This window comes from Cryptotermes secundus, unplaced genomic scaffold (genome assembly GCF_002891405.2).
Source record: "Cryptotermes secundus unplaced genomic scaffold, Csec_1.0 scaffold639, whole genome shotgun sequence".
Lineage (NCBI taxonomy): Eukaryota > Metazoa > Arthropoda > Insecta > Blattodea > Kalotermitidae > Cryptotermes > Cryptotermes secundus.
The window spans coordinates 1036746-1056596 of record NW_019743157.1 but is presented as its reverse complement, the minus strand read 5'-3'; the positions used below and the strand labels follow the sequence as shown (position 1 = coordinate 1056596).

At 40.9% G+C, this 19851-nt stretch overlaps 1 protein-coding gene across 7 annotated transcripts in view; it reads left to right on the top strand.

Moving 5' to 3' along the window:
- The window catches only part of LOC111873914, a 39338-nt gene that overhangs the window by 1636 nt on the left and 17851 nt on the right, over nt 1-19851 (top strand). For 2 of the 7 annotated variants that reach the window (XM_023868997.2, XM_023869002.2), the window contains exon 1: nt 18888-18924. The exons of 3 other annotated variants lie outside the window; for them this stretch is intronic. The gene's annotated coding sequence lies outside the window, so the exon portion shown is untranslated. 2 more of the 7 variants (XM_023868999.2, XM_023869000.2) reach the window with 2 other exon arrangements.

The window sequence follows — 19851 nt, the reverse complement described above, 5'->3', positions numbered from 1 at the left end:
AACTTACCCAATATTTTCAAATTTTTTAAACTCTGTGTCAGGAACCGAACATTTTCCATTAGCGATTATTTCTGGACCTATCTAACACCCTGTTACAAAAAGCCGAAGGTTTATGGCTGCTAAAACAGATCCAACCAATCGTATTGTGACCCACCTCACCCCTAGTTAATTAGAATAAAAATAAAATTGTAATTTTTTAATTTTCAATATTTGAAGAATTCTGTAACGTTAACATTTCGATCAGAATTGCATTTTGTTTATTTTTATTTCCATCGTTTCTTAGCGGATTAAGTAACTTAATTCATATACAGATTTCAGAACATTTTCCAGCACCGCCTTGGCCTTCCTCTTACTCTTCATCCAATAAATTTATATTTCAATGCTATTGTTGGCCGTTAGTTTTCACCAATTCCATCTACGTGGTCTTTCCATTTCTTTGTGTCTCTTCCTGTTGTGTTTTGTGCCTAGACCACGAGCCTCATAGTCTAGACACAATATTGGTCATCAGACAGGGCTTGAGGTGGGGCGGGATGCGGCGGGATGGCATCCCGGTTCTTTTCTAAATGGCTTAAAAGCATCCCGTTAGTTCTTTGGCAGTAAATGCAATGTACAATACCTTTTTTTTTGTTGTTGTTGTTGTTATCTGTTTCATGGTTGTACAGGCTACTCCCCTGCGTCGTCTAACTAAATTTTGCTTTCGTGTGGTACTGTTTGAAGCACCCGAGAATGCACAGTCCCATATCACATTTCTCGCACTTCGGGTGAACACGTTTCCTCTTTCCACGTGCAGAACCATCCCGGTTCTATTTTCATTCCACCTCAAGCACTGTCATCAGCTGTCTTAAATTACAGGTGGAAACTACCGTGCTTCCGTTTTGTGACTCTAATATTCGATGTGTAGTTCCATCTACACGCGCGTATATTTCATCGTGCTGGGTGCGTCTTCCTGTTGTGTTGTATGTCAACTCTACGAGTCTCCTAGTCTAGACACGCAACATTGGTCATCATTACATGTCTAAAATTGTTGGTGGAGACTGTCGTTCTTCCGTTTTGTGATTCTGATATTGGATATATAGTGTATAAACACACAACACAACAGGAGGAGACACCCAGCAACGTGAAATACACGAGCACGTAGCTGGGACTACACATCGAATATCAGAAACACAAAACCGAAGCACGGTAGTCTCCACCTACAATTTTAGACACCTGATGATGACCAATGTCGGTCGAAACATGTGCTGCAATGTACAGAAGCTTTTAAATAAGGTTTAAAAGACGCACTGTATATAAGTTAAATATTTTTAAATACGTTTAAGAAGGACGCTTGGCACGTAAGACAGTGAATCAGTGTTGAGTAAGACGTACGTAATTAATTTTGATTTATTTTAAGGGTCACTTCACTTAGCCTAATTTAACTTCGTATGCATTTTTTACACCTTTTTTCGAGCGTAAGTTGTAACGCTTGTGATTTGTATTCGGAAGGTTCCTTGTTCCGATCTCGGCCGGGACACCAACTCTCCTGACTGAGGTGTTTTGATGTTTTTCCTCAATCCCCGACAAATGCCAGGACAGTACTTCAAATTAGGCCACCACCTTTCTGTTCCATATCCGTTCACATTCACTAATCATACTGTCACGATTTCAAAGTGACTGTACACGGCTCGTGGATTGGTAATTGGATTTATTGTACACCTACAGATCATAACTACAAGTAACTATAGACCAAACGCTAATTAACACACTCTGAACTTCATTTGAGTACGTATTAAGTCTTCTCATTCTGCTGTGTCTTCACCAGTCGTTGCCTGGTGATGGATCCCAACAATGTCCTCTGCTTCCCTGCTCACGTTCTTACCGGCTGTCGATTGCCTCACAAAACACCATTTCTCTGTTGTTTGCAGACCGCTACCTGGCAACGGCCGTTGTACCGTCGCCTATCTCGCGGTCGCCGCCTAGCAACGGGTCTACATGCCACAATACCATTCGACGCTATATTATAGACTTAGTGTGATTTTCACAAGTAGCATCCTGTGTTTGTAGATATAGCAGAATATCCGTTGCACAAAACAAATACCGTATAGTACGTGTATTAGTAATTTCATTAAAATTTATTCCAGAGCATTTTTCGGTTTTACAGAAACAGTCTTCGGCTGGATAATTATTAGCACGAAAGAATTTCATACATCGAGACAGAATATCTTAGTCGGTATAGCGATGGGCTACAAGCTGGACGGCCCGGGTTCGATAAATTTTCCCATTCCCCACAGCGCCCAGACTGGCTCTGGGGCCCACCCAGCCTCCTATCCAATGGGTACCGGGGGTAAAGCGGCAGGGGCGTGAAGCTGACCACTCACCTCCACCTAGTGCCGAGGTCAAGAATGTTGGAGCTATACCTCCACTCCCCCAGGTCTTCATGGCATAGTGCTTAACTACGTAATTAAGCACAGGGACAACTTATCTTTTTATCATATCAAGACCATCTACAGTGGCTTAATAGTAGATGTTATCTGGTGCTGGGTCAATTACCAAATTTACTACGTTAATAAAGTATATGGTGGCATGTAAATAGATGACAGTAAAATAGGGAAGTGTGGAAGATTAACCTGAGGCAATTGTTTTTTTTCTTTTTGCGCTATAACCCTACTTTGGGACTAGATCTTAGACATTCGGTGGGACTCCTTGGACGGGTGATCAGCTCGTCGCAAGGCATCTACCTGTGCACATACACACACAAACACCAAACATCCATTTCCTGAGTGGGATTCGAACCCACGATCCCGGCTTCCGAGCGAACGAAGACAATGCATGTCTTAGACCGCTCGGCTACCGTGACCGGCAAGCTGAGGTAATAGTGGGTATAATATGACAGAAATTGAGAAATGATTTAAAAAAAAAGTTAAAAATTCTCAACATATTATGTACATATGATACTCGTAGAAATGTTTATTACGTTTTAAAGCAGGTATTCATGTGTTCCCTTAAAGTTTTTTAAGGGACCAAGTAGTTGGAAATAGAACTGTGTATAGATAAAAAAAAACTTTCGCTATTTAGACATGTCTTATTAGCACATTTGATGTAATATAACTGGTAGGCGTCATGTTAACGCTGAAGACTATTTTGAAATAATTGCTTAAATGCTGCTGTTGTTACTAGGTCCTTGTGGACGAACAGCATGTCTTGGTTTATACATGCATCTGCGTTAAACAATGCAAATAGAAAAATATATATATATATATATGGAAGTATTATATTGAAATTTATTGTCTATTCGATTTATATTTTATTGTTGCATGAAGAAGGAAATATTGCTTACAATAATTTGTTCCTGTAGAGTATATGTGCTAGATCAGATATGTACGGCTAACAATTAATGACGGGGCGGATCGAGTTTCACTGGACAAGTTAGGGGGGCGTGTTCGGAATTGCGTAAAAATCGAACCCTTCTTGATGGAGTACAGAATGGCCTCTTTTTCTTTGTCGTTTGATTTACAATTTTTCTAATATGGTCCCGTGATTTCCTTTATTTAATTTTAGTAGGATTTCAAGTGAATCTTTAAGATGAACATAAGAGTGACCTGTCCCTACAATATGTTATCAGTAACCGGAATATATGTTTTGAGCATCAGGTTTTGAAAGTTCTCCCCGTCTGTCCCATTTTATTGGGGGGGGGGTAGCTTTGGCATGATGGAGATTAAATGCCGCTGCGACTGAAAGGGTGCACTGTGTTTTTGGTTTTAAAAATATTTTAGGGTATTGGTAGTTTTAAACGGTGTTTTTATCAATCACGTATCTTGCATTTAAGCATCCTGTTGCATTACTACCACGCATGTATATCTAAAACTGTTTACGTACTACACAATCCTCAACAATGCAACAAATTGTTCCTCTTTCCTGCACTTTTACTTTCGAGACACATGTCTGAGTTGCGACACAAGCGGCACGCGATGTTTCTAGCTTCTTTGCTGAAGTACGTACGTAAGTGTCGATGTGTTATTGATGTCATTTGGATTCGATTCTTTATTACGTTTGGATTTGGATTTGACTTTAATTTGTTGTGGTGTATATGGATTGTTTTTAAGGATTTCATTTATGACATTCACTTATTTGTGTCCCTTTTCTTTGGACATGGGATATCTATTCATTCTACTTGTAAGAAATTTGTAGTTGACTTTGTGTTCATAGAAGATAGCTATATATGTGTAAGTACATTCTAAACGGTTCTAACGTTGGTGTATAATACTCAGAATTACTTGGTTTTTGGACTTTGTCCATCTTTCTGTATTCTAGTTTCTAGAATACGGGACCATAGACAAAGTCCAAGAACCAAGTAATTCTGAGTATTAAGTTGATTTTCTGTGTATGACAAAATCTAATCCATGTAGTTGATTGATAATGTTTATATTTATAAATTATACCGTATTTACGCATGTATAGGCCGCGTGCGTGTATAGGCCGCAGCACAATTTTCAGACAGAAATTATAGAAAAAATCATTTTCTTGGAATATTATTTCAGGAGTAGAAATTATTCCGAAATTTAGCAACGTTAATTTTTTAAATGAAGTGTGATTTCGAATATTTCGAATATAAGCCGCACCCCAGTTTTCCTCTTGAATTTTTAGCAAAAAATGTGCGGCCTATACATGCGTAAATACGGTATTTCTATTTTTAAGGCGCAATTTATGAGGTTGTGTATATTACTGAATTATAATAGGGTACTGTTAATGCCTGTGAGCTGGGTCAGAATATCATCAACATACCAACCACCGTGAGTACACAAATGAATAACCACACCACACGTAAAGATCTTCACATACATTAATTCTAATAGAAAATTCACACATGTTACACACACACACACACACACACATCAGAGGGACCGAATATGCATCAGCAACAAGTGAAAGCAGCGATTTTTTCATTAGACATATTTTAACACCTAATGATGGTCATGTTGGCCGAAACATGTCGTGTACTTGTATTTTAAAACTTAAAACACTTTGTAAAGATGATAAGTTTTGTGGAACGTAATGTTCCACGTAAGACATATATCATCAACATACGTAAATAGCCTATGATATTGAGACAGATGAATCCAATCCACATAATCCCATCCTATCTCTCTAAGATCCATTTTAATAATGTCAACCCACCTACGCCTTGGTCTTCCCAGTGGTCTCATTCCTTTTGGCTTCCCCACCAATATCCTAGATGCATTCCTCTTCGCCCCTATTCGTGCTACATGCCCTGCCCACCTCATCCTCCTTGATTTGATAATTCTAATTATACTTGGAGAAGAGTACAAGTTATGAAGCTCCTCATTATGCAGGTTTCTCCAAACTCCTGTCACTTCAGATTATTATTATTATTATTATTATTATTAGTAGTAGTAGTAGTAGTAGTAGTAGTAGTAGTAGTATTAGTATATTTAGGGTACATTCTGAATTAAATTTTCAAATACGTTATTTACGCGACTGTATTATGTCCGGCCGAGGCTTACAAGTGGCTATCTGAAGTTAATTTATTCCTGCTCTTACTACTGAGGTCCGACGGCATATAGGGACATGGACGTAAATCTCGCCCATTATTTTTCTCGGCGCTATAGGTAGTGAGTCATCAGTTTTACGCTTCGGCCACCTTTATGCGCCAAGAAGTCGTTCTGTAAGCCGATGTGGTAGGGTGGAGGAGAATCTCGTTGCTCCTTTGAGTAAATGAACTGGAGCTACTCAGCTCATAGTTCAGCACATTACTGAGTAATCGCTCGTCCCGTCTTTAACCGCCTTTTTTAGTTTATCTCGTTAAATTTTTCCCCAAATAGATTTATGCCTGAACTGACGTTCCAAAACTTGGACCCTTTTATTGCGGCGTATAAAATACGTGTTTATTTATTTGTATATTTAAAGAGCCGTTTCAGAGGTATTATGAAAATGTATTTAAGGATGTAGATTTCCACTCTCGTTACCTTGCTGCCTTGGATAGTTGGACAGCGACAAAATGGCATGATAGTAGGCTTACAAATTACTGTGTATCTTAAATATAGTCCATAACCCTACATTTTATACCGAAAATAACTCATAAATAATGCAGAATTATTACTACCAATCTCTTCAATCAGGGTGAGGCCCCCTAATTTTTTTGATCGCTATTATTATTTACTTCATTCTGTTTCTTAGGTACACCAGGGTTCATACTAATGACTTAAGGAGTATGGTATTCTACGCATAACGCAGTGTACAAAGTAGTTACATAGAAATTCAGCGAAATTTCAGAGGAATGTATCGCCTCCATCTTCAGGGTAGAAGAATAAACCAAACAAGAAGTAGGCGGTAAGCAGAGCCTCTCCAACTTGCTACCAGCTTCTTGCTGGCTTTTTGTCTGGTTTATTTTCCTACCCTGAAGATGAAGGCGTTACTTTTCTCCAAAACGTCGGTAAATCTCTACCGAACTATATGGTATTATATATAACCCAGAAGGTCATGCTGTTCTTAATAACCGCTATGAGAACTTCAAATGCAAGATAAAAGCTGTTCATTCATGCTCTCTAAACATCTCCACAAAGTCTGCAGGGCCATATGTTGCAAAAGGATACATGACCAGCAGAACTGATATAGATACAGTTAAGAATGGACTTTGACTAAATTTGATTGCCCAATAACATTTTTATTTGAAGTCTGGAGGGCCGGACAACAAGAACCCTTTCTAGACTTTCCCCCCGAAAGAGCAAACAGATGCGTCATCACTGTCATATCCTAATGATATTGGATGGTGCACCATATGAGTGTGTGCCTTCCACTGGAAAGGACTTCGACTGAAGCGGCCGTGGACAATATCCAGGGGTCAACGATATTAACTCAGTTCACCAGTGAAACAGAAATTCTGCGCGCTAGAAATTTCTCTGAACAAGAAACTGTCTCTACCCACGCCGTTGCAGTTGTATTTAGCTCTAATCTTGTCCTTACATCTAGACGCGAAACCTGCCATTGTTGCAAGGCTGCATTCTCATGTAGACAGGTAGTAATGTTAGTGAAGAACTTGCTGCCTCCTACTTCAGGTTAGAATATATTCTACCCTGAAGATGATACCTATCTACAAAACTACACGGCGCAACATCGCAATATTGATACCACCACAGGAACATTAATCACACATTAACAAAGGCCCTCATATCCATGCCAGTTGTGAACCTACTCTTCGACAACTGTGAACAAATCAAGACTGAGAGGGGGAGAGGACATTAACGAATAAATTCAAAGATTTTTCCACTCGTTGGCCTTGATTTTTCACTCGTCACGGACGAGCAGACGAGTGGGTTTGCTGAGTCCTGCCTGTGTTCAAGGTACTGTTCCTACATTCAACAGAAATGACTCTGAATACGGTTTTAAAATTAGTTACTACTTTAAGAACATTTGAGTCCAATTCTCAAGGTCATAGGTAACGTGTGTACATTCCAATTTGTATGCTACTTGGATAACATTCACGCTTCCTTTGGATTTCACTGAGAACTGTGAAAGTATAAAACGGATCTGAGGACCTTATTCTTGATTGATTGAATCTTGGTTTATTTAATGGCATTATTTCAACTACTTGCATTACGTAGTGTCGACTAGTATGAAAAAGGGGGCAGACGGAAGTATCTAAGGCCTAATTTCAGGTCCTTTCCTACATTTGCCTGGAAAGGCAGAGTAAAACCACGAAACACGTTATATAGTGGACCTTCCGGATGTCCGGTTGTTAAATGCTGCATTCATTAGAGCTTGCAGGTAACTCTATAGATCAATGTTGATTCTAACCCTGTTTAGATGTACTTAGATTTGTTAGGCTCTGTGAAACTGAAAATTACAGTAATGTGCCTTAAACGGAGTGGAGATATCTCACTCAGTATAGTGACTGGGCAACGTGCTGCAATTGTTAGTTGTATGCGGGGGATGCCAGTTTCGAATCTCGGCCGAGACACCGACAATCCTGACTTAGTGATTTTCCTCAGTTCCTCCAAGCATATCGGGATTTTCATTTTTCATTCATCAGTGGCTCTACAGCCCTCAGTTAGGCCCTGGCCTCTTCTTCAGTTTCATAATCATTTTTACACAATCGGTAGGACTCCCTGGACGGCGGATCAGCCCGTCGCAAGGCCGCTGCCTACAGACAGGACAACTCAAATACAGAATAAACGCACACACATACATCCGTGCCTTGACTGGGATTCGAACCCACTATCCCACCGCTCGAGCGAGCGAAGATAGTTCATGTCTTAGACCACGCGGCCGCCGTGACCGGCAAGCATATCGGGATGGTACGGCCAAATTCCGGGACACTGTCTCGATCACTACGTTCAATTAGACCATTACAGCTCCTCTCTACATCATGTTCAGTTCATTTCTCACTTTCGCGCAACCATTTGATTAGAACATATCTGAGTTGCTAACAGCGATGTTAAAAACGCCACTGCGTACAAACTACGGACTGCGGATCGACGAATCAGGGCTCGATTCCCGGCAGATGCAGAGATTCTTTCTTCTCCACAGCGTCTAGACTGATTCGAGTACCCCCCCCCAGTGGGTGTTCCATGCAGTCTAGACGTTGTGGAATCGAACCCCCATTCGTCGGCATGCAAACCGACTTTCCTCGTGGGTAAAGCGGCAGGGGCGTGAAGCTGGCCAATTCCATTTAGTTCCCGAAGTTATCACTCACTCATGGAGCTGAGCCCTTCTTGAGAAGCCGCCAGTTGTGCAGCTACTCAAGCGCTTCCCAACATTTTATGGAACCCGAAGGTTCATTACCGTGTTAACAAGAGCCCTCCACTGGGCCCTATCCTGATCCAGATCAGTCCAATCCATACCATCCCATCCTATCTCTCTAAGATCCATTTTCATATTGTTCACCCACCTACTCCTTGGTCTTCCCAGTGGTCTCTAACCATCTGGCTTTCCCACCAATATCCTATATGCATTTCTCTTCTCCCCATTCGTGCTACATGCTCTGCACACCTCATCCTTCTTGACTTGATGATTCTATTTATACTTGGCGAGGAATACAAGTTATGGATGTTTTAAATATATCCCCACTCCCCCATATCTTTATGGCATGATGAGTTATTAAGCACGGGTACAATTGTGTCTTTATAGTATTTATATTTACCATCGAAGGAAGGAGACCACTGGGAAGACTAAGACGTAGATGGGTGGACAATATTGAAATTGATCTTAGAGAGATAGAATAGGATAGTATGGATTTGATTGATGTTTCTCAGGATAGGGACCAGTGAAGGGCTCTTGTGAACATGGTAATGAACCTTCGGGTTCCATAAATCCTGGGAAGTTCTTGAGTAGCTGCATAACTGGCAGATTCTCAAGAAGGGCTCAGCTCTATGAGTGAACACGCTATAAAATCTACTCTGCTGCTACCATGTCCATGTCCATGTATGTTGAGATTCAGTGCTGAACTCTTGTTGAGGGTATGCAGACTTGGCGCAGCCCTCATTGGGAATAAGAACCAGACATTCCATATAAAGAGTGATACAACAGCAGCCTGCAGTCCTACGGTGAACGTTCGCCTCTTTAACAAAAGGAGGATGTACGCTTTGCATTCTTGTTCGTGTTGCTCGAATGTTCTGTTGGTTTTGTAACTTAACGTACTTGGTACAAGTCATGTTTGCTCCTCTGTTTCCAGTCGGGGAACATCGTGTTTGCTTCGCTGGCTGTATTGTCCAGAGTTTTGTCTTACTCATTCTAGGCAGTGTAAGATCCGATAGCTTTCTTCCAACTAAAATGGAGTGATATTTTCTTTAAACGCCCAATTATAAGCCATATACCCATTCCTTGCGTCCCTATGATATACATGATAAAATAAATCATAAAAATGAAAGTATTTTAGAATATTAATGTGATCATTTGATACATACAGCCGATCACAGATTCCGTGCGGTCTAAGGCATGATATGTCTTCGGTCGCTCGAACGCTGGTATCGTGGGTTCGAATCCCACTCAAGGTATGGATGTTTGCGTTTATTCTGTGTTTCTTTGCAGGTAGCGGCCTTGCGACGGGCTGATCACTCGTGCAAAGAGTCCTACCGACTGTCTAAGGTTAAGAACCTGAAGTGAAACGAAGCGTTTCACGGATGCCCTATGTCCAAAGTGGGAGCAACTGGAATAAAGATAGATAGATAGATTTGATATACATACACCGTTAACTACTCCGTTAAAAATTAAAAGTCTTAGCTTATCAGTGGAAAATATTTCACATTCTGTATTTTCTATATGTATTTCTTTTTTGTAAAACGTGAAAAAGGTGATTAATTACATTTTTATTTGACGGATTAATTCTAACTTAGTCGGCATAACGACGGGCTACGGGCTGGACGGCCTGGTTTCGACTCACGGTAAGGGCAAGAAATTCTTCTGTACTCCACAGCGTCCAGACCTGCCCTGGGGACCACCCCGCCTCCTATCCAATGGATACCGAGGGCTCTTTCCCCGAGGTAAAAAGGCAGGGCCGTGAAGCTGACCACTCTCCTTCAGCTAGTGCCAAGATCAAGAATGGTAGTGCTAAATCTTCACTCCCACATACGTATTCATGGCGTCGTGGTTCATTCCTTACTTAAGCACAGGGACAACTTCAAATTCAGCAATTTCTTCAAGTTCGCTTTTAAATACACGTATATACGTACTCACATCCATCACGTTGTGATAATTTTGGATCTTAACAAAACATACGACTTTATTTGACTACAGAATTATTAGAGTTTGACCACCTCTGTGGTCTAGTGGTCAGAGTTGCTTGGTACAGATCCAGAGGCCCCGGGTTCGATTCCCGGCGCTACCAGATTTTCTGAGAAGTAGTGGGTCTGGAACGGGATCCACTCAGCCTCGTAGCCTCAGCTACTTAAATGAAAAAGTAGCGGCTCCGGTCTAGAAAAGCGAAATTAACGGCTGTGGGAATCCGTTTCGCTGACCACGCGACACACACTATCCTCTAATGTTGGCACTAACTTCGCCGACAATCGGCGGTCGCTCTGTCGGTATAGTTCGCTTGCGGACTAAAGCCACAAATATTATTATTAGAGTTTTGGAAAATACGTTATTTGTATCTAAGATGTTCGGGGAAGTTTTGTCTTTAAAAGTATGGTATAAATCTTCACCAGCCCCACAATAATTCTTTAAATCTTCTAATCTTATTAAATATGCTTGACTACACGTATCAGGTTTGGAGTACTTCTCTAACTTGTTCAAGGAGAGAAATTGATTACGTTGATAAGTTTGAAAGGTCATTCAGCTATTGGACTTCGCTCAACAACGAAGCAATCTAAAGCTGATCAGTCACTTCCGGCTAATTCTAAGCACTCGAAATTCCTAGAGTTTATTCGGAACGTAACCGGCTCATACGAGTATGTCAACCAGGTTCATCTATATTGACAGCCATATACTGGTTCTCTTCAGTATATTAAGCCAGTGCTGAGATGGGACCTCAGATATAATGTAACAGCTTCCTGTTCTGTTTAACATCCTTGCATCTCTTCAGTCCATGCTCTGCTCTGCAATTTTGTTAATTAAGATAATAAATATGTAAATTAGGTGTACAGTTCCTGCTTACTTACTTTTGGAGCTGGGCCCTTTTTGAGGAGAAGCCAATTCTGTAGCAACTCAAGAATTTTAATTGTTCCTTGCATCCTGTTGTGTATTTAATCAATATTAGAGTCAATTTTACCGACTACACAACACGTTTTTATTATTATCATTATTATTATGTTAAAATTTAAAAAAAATTAACTTTTAACATTTAGAATAATATTTTAACTTGTGTTTTATAAGAAGAGCTTGATATATCATTGAGCGTAAGCCTGAATAAGATACAGGGTCGAATAAGTGGAAAAACGAATGTGATTTCGTGTAATTATACAGTTGTTCGTACACCTGAGGATGACCTCTTGAGGTCGAAACATGTAGTGTGATAATAATAAAAACGTGTTGTGTAGTCGGTAAAATTGACTCTAATATTGACAGAAGAATTCCCCAGCATTTTATGGAACCCGAAGATTTATTACCGTGTTCACAAGAGACATTCACTTGTCCCTATCCTAAATAAGATCAATCCAATCAATACCATCCCATCATGTCTCTATAAGATCCATTTTAATATTGTCCACCCACCTACTCCTTGGTCTTCCCAGTGGTCTCTTTCCTTCTGGCTTTCCCATCGATATCCTACGCAGAGTATAAATAGAAGTGAATTGAAAGTATTCTCTGCATCTTAATTCACGAACAGAGGTTTACTTATGACTTAAAATGACTGTACTTCTGAGGTAAATACGGCTGGATTTTCCCCCCCGTCGTCGTCTCTTGTAAACATAGTTTGTAGCGGATGAAGGGTCTCTGGGGCGCACCAGTTTGCACAGACTTCATATACTAACAACAAAATTTTCTTTAACAATTCATTGTAGATGGCTATTGGCTGAACCAGCGAGGTTCCATTTCCGGTTAGGGGTACAGAATTTTCTTTCAGTCGCCACACCCAGGCCTGCTCTTCGGCCCACTCAACCTCCTAAACAGTGGGTACCGGTGGCTAAACGGCCGGAGCCTCAAGCTGTCCAATCACCTCCACCTGAAGCCGTATCTCCAGTCCCCCATACGTCTTCGTGGGCGTTGTATAGTTAAGAACAGAATATTTTTGCCCTGAGGGCATAACAGTACCTTCATCCACAACCATCTATTCTATCTATCTATCTATCTATCTATCTATCTATCTATCTATCTATCTATCTATCTATCTATCTATCTATCTGTCTAATCTATCTATCTACCTACCTACATACATACCTATCTATAGCTCTTAAGCCCTTGTGGACCTTGGAAAATTTTCAGTGTCTTAATCTATACACAGTCGCTAGGACTCCCTGCATGGGGGATCATCCCCATCGCAAGGCCGCTACCTACACACAGACACATCCATGCCTCGAGGTGGATTCGAACGGTTCATGCCTTAGACCGCACGGCCACTGTAATCGGGAGAACCAAACTCTTAGACAATGAAAATAAAAATAGCGTAGAACTCCGTTATTTGCTGTTCTTATTGAAGATGGAAAAAAAAATGGAAAGAACATGAAAGGAAGGGACTGTGATGTACTCGTATTTAGAGTGCTATAATAGCATATGACTTTAGGGACTCAGGAAAACTATGAAAATCCCCAATATAACTGACCTCTGGGCCAAGATGCGATTGCGAGCCTCCTGAACCCAACGTTTGGTGACAAACACCTATAAAAGGCAATCGTTCACAGAAGTTCCTAGTCTTCAGTGTCAAGTTTTTGTGTTTTGGTACTGGCTTCGGGCTGGACGACCGAGAGTTCAGAGTTCGAGTCCCGATAGGGTCAAGAATTTTCTCTTCTCCACGTCGTTCAGACCGGCTCTGGGATCCACCCAACCTCCTATGCAATGGGTACCGGGGGCTTTTCCCCCGGGGATAAAGATGCCGGGGAATGAAGCTGACCACTCACCTCCAACTAGTGGGGAGATCAAGAAAATGGTGACCTATACATCCACTCCCCCATACGCCTTCATGGCGTAGTGCTTAATTAGTTAAGCTCGGGGAAAACTTTACCAACTTTTTTATTCGAAAACAGACCAAGTCGGTGTAGCGGTAACACTCTAGACTTGTACCAATATCTGTGAGGTGCTCGGTTCGAATCTGGACCGTGTCGCCGGCTATCCTGAGTGAGGTTTTGTGGTATTTCTCAGTCTCTTCAGGCAAATGCTGGCATAATAGGGCTACCTCGGTTTGGCCATATCACTTTCTTCCAAATCCCTTACAATTTATCACATTATACGACCCTAGGTTACTGACAGCATCATACAATAGACGACAAAAAGAAATGCGAAAACATTTGGATTCCTACACATGACCAGTGTAAGGAAGTTTGCTCACTCCTGGTCTAAACGGAGCGATAGAGACGAAACTGGACGGAAAGAATTATTTCATATACGGTTCTGCGTTTTATGCTGACGCTGGAGCTAAGAAAAATGCTCCGTCAGGATTATTTTTCCGCTTACCTCATGGTTACCGCATGTGCGTGTCTCCTGAGATGCAATTAGACGAACGTTTTTGGCACTCGTCCACGTTTCGATCTATCGATACCTACAGATTGTGTCCTCTGTTCGGAATATTTGTAGTTACAAGGAGACTCTTAAGTGATATCCGTGGAGATATGACGTTCACAAAAGCGATTTTTAAATGTAGCCTTGGATTTATTCTTGGTGTCTCCACTTGTTTTAATGGACAGCGATTTATTATGTGCAGTCTAACAATACTACAGGTCGTGATTTTAGACCAGAGCAGAAGTTAGAAGTTGTTCTACAGTGTTTTCATCTGCTTTAAGGGAGGAAGGGTAATGTACTATAGTTAAGGGACTTGACTAACCCATACACACCCTACAGTTCTAATCTCAGTGGAATAGATGCAATCCATAGCGCATGTTGAGATGCTGTTGAGAACGGGCAAGAACAATAACACGAACTGTACTTAAGGTCAGGCAAGCTGCTTGTCGCCTTACGTCACCTGCGTAAAAATCGGAGGTTTGAAAAATCGCCAAATGCAAACGAAGCTTTTATATATCGTATAACACACAAGCAGCGTGGAATATGCATTCATTTATAAATATATGTTATGATTTAATAGGATTAATGTACGTAGTAACAGCGTAAAATTGTACATTTGTGTAGGCTGTTTTGTAGACCAACTTGCAGGTTGTAATTTCAGGCTTTACTCCGATGAACTTGAGACTGATCGTCATGATATAGCAGTATTGTTGTTTGCACTGCATAATCTGCATATTAGGCTCGCATCAACAAGAAAATAACATTGACTACTGCTAGTGTTACAGGACGTAAGATCGCTACTGCGAAACTTAACACAGTGTTGTCAGTTTATGGAAGAAAATATAAGAATGACCTCTTGAAAATCTATTACATTAGCGAACGTGTCCTCCTTCGCCCGGGACTTTTTGAAAAATAAATTAATGAAGAATGCCGTCTTCTGGGATGTGGCGCCGTGTAGAACTTGTGTAAACTGACGTTTCGGAGGAACATATCGCCTCACTGAAGATGGAGGCGATACTTTCCTCCAAAACGTCGGTTTACACTAGATATACATGGCGCCACATCCCAGAAGACGGCATTCTTCATAGTCACCGCCATGAAAACCTCACATTTTAATTTAATGAAATGTATTTTCTGTTATAACAATCTTCTTCAGCTTTAACGAACAGGGCCTCTAGCTTGTTCGAATTCACAATTCATGTCTGAAAGTATTAATCTTTTAGACACCCACAGAACAATAAAAACAGGACAGAACCTGTGCCTTGGGTGGAGTTTGAACCCAAGATCTTAACGTTATAGCAGTCGTATCCCCGTTGATCCAACCCCCAAAATAGAACAAAGTACCAGAAGGAGGAAAGGTTGTGACATTAAGCTTTTTCTTTTCTATAATGTATCACCGTGGCAGTACAGAGTAATTTTTCTGCATTAAATGGCTGCCGAGCAACGAAACAGCGGTGGACGTTGATCGCTTTATGCACTATAAATGCACTCACGGTTGCTTAGCAATTGGACCAGGGACGGAGAAACGTAGACATCTGGAGAAATCAAAGGATATGGAATATGAATCTATGTAATCAAGCGAGAAGGAAAAGCAGTGGAGCTGCTTTCTTCTGCGCATTGTACTTTGACACGAACAGGAGCGAAATTAGTCGCACAGAAGAATGGAACGCACCAGAGATCGAAAACATGGAAAATTTTATAATGTCCTGAGACGCTTTCAAACCGACCAGTAGGTCTATTTTAAAGATAGAAAATATAAAGTTTTTATAGCGCAACATGAAGGTTTATACGAGAAATAGAGGTGAACTGGCTTGTATTTGTTTCGAATCTCGGCTGGGACATCGACTATTGTCACACGTTTTTCTTGCTTGTATTCATTTTCGTCAAGTAAATTCCACGTTTGTACTTACGTTAGGTCATTACTGCTTCATTCCGAATCTTTTCTAACTTATAATTCATCTGTCATAGCACTGTCCGACGCCATGTAATCTCGTTACAGAAAAATGTGCCGTTACATAACCTATGAAAAGAAAAAACTGTGAAATCCATCTAATGGGTAAATCCTGTTTCGAGAAAATTGACATTTCCCCTTTGGGCCCCGAAGGTGCGTCCCATTATTTGCATGAAGGCATCGCCTATGCATTTTATTTGGGAAGATTGTCTCCATAAATTATTGAAATTCACTGAAGATCGTTAAAGTCGTTTTAGATAAACTCGCCATTTTGCGTTCTGATTTGCCCCTATTTTTGGAGCTGGAATCTATACATTCATCGGTCCTCGACATATGATAGTCATAAATACCGAATGTAACTAAAATCCGTCTAATGTTTCAGTCGCCAGACAAGCTCACAAACAAACACATGCCTATAGTCAGACAAGTGGCATTCCAGAAATCACTTGGGAGCTAAAAATAAACAAATAACTTATTCCATGAGCCGGTCACGGTAGCCTAAGAGTCTATGGCATGCACTGTCTTCGCTCGCTCAGAAGCCGGGATCGTGGGTTCGAATCCCACTCAGGGCATTTATGTTTAGTGTTTGTGTGTGTTTTCTGTGTTTCTATACATGTAGAAGCCTTGTCACGAGCTGATCACCCGCCCAAGGAGTCCGACAGAATGTCTAAGATCTAGTAAACAGAAGTGAAACGAAGAGTCTCATGGAGGTAGGCCAGCGCCCAAATTGGGGCTGTAGCGCCAAAGGTGAAAAAAAAAAAAACTTATTCCATGGAGCTCAGATGTTCTAGATACCGCAAGTTTCGCAGCTATTCAAGAATTTCCCAATATTTTATGGAACCCGAAGGTTCATTTCCGTGTTCACAAGAGCCCTTCACTGGTTCCTATCCAGAGCCAGATCAATCCAGTCCACACCATTCCCATCCTATCTCTCTAAGATTCATTTTAATGCTATTGTCCCACTTACATCTATGTCTTCCTGGTGGTCTCTTTCCTTCTGGCTTTCCCACCAGAATTCTACACGCATTCCTTTCCTGTCCAGTGCATGTCACGTGCCCTATCTATCTCATCCTCCTTGACTTCATTTTACTAGTTATACTTAGCGAAGTGTACAAGTTTTGAACCGCCTCATTATGCAGTTTTCTGAAAACATTTAACTCCTTCAAAATCTCAAGGTCATGATTTTTTTTTACGATCGCAATGATTTCTCATATACAGTACGTGTATATAATTTCCATTCCCGATTTCTAAAAAAAAAAATGCTTATTTCGCGTAAAAAAGGTAAAGTTGTCCATGTGCTTAACTAATTAAGCACACCATGAAGACGTATGGGGGAGTGAGTGTATAAATCCACATTTTCTTTACCTCGGCACTAGCTGTAAGTGAGTGGTCAGCTTCACGTCCCGGCCGCTTATATCGTGTATGTTATAAAAAAATAAGCGCAAATGTATGGTGTTATGTCATTATTATAATGAATTTGCATACTTGCTTCTGCAAGGTCCATATTGCCTCTATCCATGTTACGTTCAATTTTGCAATTCTGTGCAGAGTGCATCGGTTGTACTTTGAGGATTCTAGTACGTAATTTCTGATGTTATGATTTACTTTTCTTGTGGATTATTTCTGACTCATCTGGAAGGCAAGAAGATACACATAATTTCTTCTGCAGTACCACCTGCGTTACAGTCCTTTATCATTGTATGTGTTGTGGCAGGTGCAGTGGGGCGTTTCGAAATTGTTATACACTTTATCAGAAGGACGTCTCTCACAGGAAGTTAAATATTATGAGAACGTTCAAAGCAATATTTTTAAAAATTAGTTCGTGATAGTGGCAGGCTATGAGCTGGACGACCGCGTTTCGATTTCCGGCAGAGGCCAGGAATATTATCTTTGCTACCTCATCCAGGTAGGCCCTGGGGCCCGGCCAGGCTCCACGCGCACACATCGAGGGCTTTCTCGCCTAAGATAAAGCAATCAAAACTTGAATTTGACAATTTACCTCGATCTAGTGTCATGGAGTTATACATGCACTGTCTCATATGTCTTCATGGTGTGGCATTTAAGCTTGTCTTGTAACAATGTTTCATTTAAGGAGACAGCGGGAAATGTGTTTAAAAGAATAAAATCATTTGTGTGGTGTGTTATGTTAACTCTGGCGCGGTATATACCGTAACTACTTCCTGTCTGACCGTCGGCAGGACACAGACATTGCGTAGAAAATTGGAGAGAAGTGAGGGGAAATCAGGACAAATTACGTGCAATGTACACTACTGCTGTGATCTACAAGACCTACAAGACCGACCTCCAGCTCATTCAGCTGGCAACAGCGCGTAGTAGAAGTGCCGTGCAGAATCCATTCTGTGATTGTATCGTGGTAAATATCCTAATTGTGCGAATAAGAATCCACTCGCGAATTGATTATAGTTTCCGTTTCGGAGACAGAAATTGGAAGTGACGAGACTCAACAATGTACGTCAGAAGCTGTGAAACAAATTCGCGTCATGTGGCGTGGCTGCAGAAGTGTTTATTAGCTGACTGTTGATCCTTTCAAGACATTATTACATGTAATATAATGGATAATTTGAACAAGTCTTGTGTTTTAATAAGAACATAGGTAATTGCGCACTGGTTATATCTGAAATTGAAATTTGAACCGTTGTTATATGTGTTATATAATGTATCTTCCACTTAATACTGCTCGTCAGGCACTTGGGCCTGTGCCAATTAAGAAGTAATTAATTCTGAAATTATGAATCTTACAGACAGTCGGTAAGACACCTTGGACGGGGGATCAGCCAGTCGTAAGGCCGCTACCTACACAGAATAAACGCACAGAGACGTCGATGCCTGGAGTTGGATTCGAACCCACGGTCTCAGTATTTGAGCGGGTAAAGACATTTCGTGTGGCCATTGCAAAAGGCTTGCTTACTTTCTGTACAATGTATAAATATGTATTGGGAACTAAATGACTGTGTATTTGCGTCTCAAATTTTAACTGTGGGGAAAGTGTTATTCATTTGCTCTTGGCGTTAACGTTGTTCATCGTTGGCAAGGTTTTTGTTTTTGCTGGGAAAAACTGGTGAGTGAAATCATACTGCAAATATTGGAAATACCACGTTTTTATTCGTATTTGATATCCAGTTTCATGGTTTCTACATCGGTTAATTATTTATATTACCTTCAGTTAATTTATTATACTTTTTACGAGGTTTTCTATACGAAATTGCTTTTCCGGAACACTGGGTGTTGGGCAATTTATATATGATTTTTTTTTCTCACTGTATGAACGTAATGAGGGGTGAAAATATGATGTTTTTCCTGTACTTAATTAAGCACTATGTACTGAAGACGTATGGGTGAGTGAAGGTACAGATCCACCCTTCTTAGACTTGGCACTAGATTGAGGTGAGTGGTAAGCTTCACGTGAATACTGCTTTACCCCAAAGGAAACAGCTCCTGGTACCCACTGTACAGAAGGTGGGGGGTGGGGTAGAACTAGTCTGTATGCTTATGGAGAAGAGGAAATCTTTTACTCCTGACAGAAAGGAACCCAGGTTCCTTCGTCGTCCAGCCTGTAGAATATTCGCTATACCGATGAGCTATCCCAACTCCAGTTAATGAGGGATGTAGAGGTATCTTTCGAAATTAAAGTTTTTGTGATGTACAGTAAAGGAACTTCTGTTATAAATCGTTGGAACTTCCCCAGTTGTATCTGCCGATCACAGTGGCCTCGCAGTTTAAGGGATGAACTATCTTCGAAAGCTGGGATCTTGGGTTCGAATCCCAATCAAGGCATCGATGTCTGCGTGTGTCTT